Here is a 1615-nt window from a genome sequence, read left to right on the forward strand (position 1 = left end):
CCCTTACATTCCCGATAAAGGACGTATGCCTAAAACATCGACTCTCCTGCTTCTTGGATGCTGCCTGACCTGCTGTGCTCTTCCAGCACCACACTTTTTGACTTACATGCTTGAGAACCATAGTCACCCATGGCAAAAGAGACATTCATCAAAAGTGGATAGATTAACTCCCACTCCCCTGAGATTTCCCACTCTGAGTTTTCCTAGGTCTAGTGGGATACTGCAGGAACTACATCGATGGGTTCACTACCAAAACACCCCCACTCTCAGAATTGCTGGAAAAGAATGCCACCTGGAATTGAACATCCCAACATATAAAAGCAATAACTGATTTAAAACACACCCTCGCACCAGCTTTGCTAGTTCACAACCCTGATGTACCAAATGCCTTAGAAGTTGCAGCCACAAACCATAACAATAGCTGCTGTTCAGGCCCAGTGACCTACGCCTCCAGGATCCTACAGCCCGTGGAGCAAGTGTTTTCCATGTGCGAACGACATCTCCTTGCAGTCTTTTGGGCAGCTCAGAGAGCCAGATTCGAGTCACACAATAGACTCTTACTGTTTCAAGGTCGGGACATCACAGTCAGACATACCAAGGTGTCCACCTTCCTAGCCGATAAACTAAATTATGGGGGAGACTAATATGACCGCCAAATAATAGCAGCAAGACACCACGCTGGCCCTTTCATCCCAAAGCAGCATGAGAGATGGTTAGAGATGAGACAAAAGGATAGGAGCATAGAAACCGCAGTCAAAATCTGTCTAGATGTATCTTTCACAGTGGAGGACGGCAGTCAGATTACTGGCTATGGTATATATATGACAGTCACGCTGGGAAAGCCACTTACTGAACCCGCTTTAAAATTACCTGGCCATCTCAGCGGTCAAGCTGCAGAACTAGCAGCTGTAGCCATTGTGGTCAGCCACCCCGATCTGTTCCCTTCACCCACAGAAATATCCAGGTTGTTCTGCTATAACCCGTATTGGGGACACGAATTGGGGGACACTGTTTCTGAAGTGTGAACGTTTAAAGCGTGTTTTGGTTATAACACGATTCCAGCCCCATTAGTTTAAATGGTGCTGCTATTACGGGATTTTGTTATAAGATGGTGTGGCCAGACAGGCTGCTCAAAACGAAGGACTTATGAAAAAAAGGGACATTAAATGAGGCATGCCGGGAAATTGAGGCAAGCTTTGGCCAAAAGTGACTGTGCTCAATGATTCTATAATATGCTGCATAATCCAGGCAGGCTACTGACAGACTTGAGTTTGAATTGAATAGAATCGACCTGAATGCCATCCCCGGGCCAATCAGAAACATTGAGTTGTCTACCAGATGAAGGGGAGCCTCACATCCTTATTTGGAAAGGGCTACCTGAGCTGTATGTCCCCTAACACCTCCAGGAGTGGATGCTCAAGGACCATCCTGCCATCGACACATCAACGCCTGGTTGGGTCGAATCAATCAGGGTGATCGAACCCTGATCAATCTATCGGTGAACATCGAAGACCCTCCCAAAAGGGCACGAAGACTTCTAAGTATAATAATGGCTGCAACACCGCCCTCAGGAATGGTGACTCGAGACCAGCCACCAAGAGAAGAAGATACCCCT

This window comes from Chiloscyllium plagiosum, chromosome 35 (assembly GCF_004010195.1).
Source record: "Chiloscyllium plagiosum isolate BGI_BamShark_2017 chromosome 35, ASM401019v2, whole genome shotgun sequence".
Taxonomy (NCBI): Eukaryota; Metazoa; Chordata; class Chondrichthyes; order Orectolobiformes; family Hemiscylliidae; genus Chiloscyllium; species Chiloscyllium plagiosum.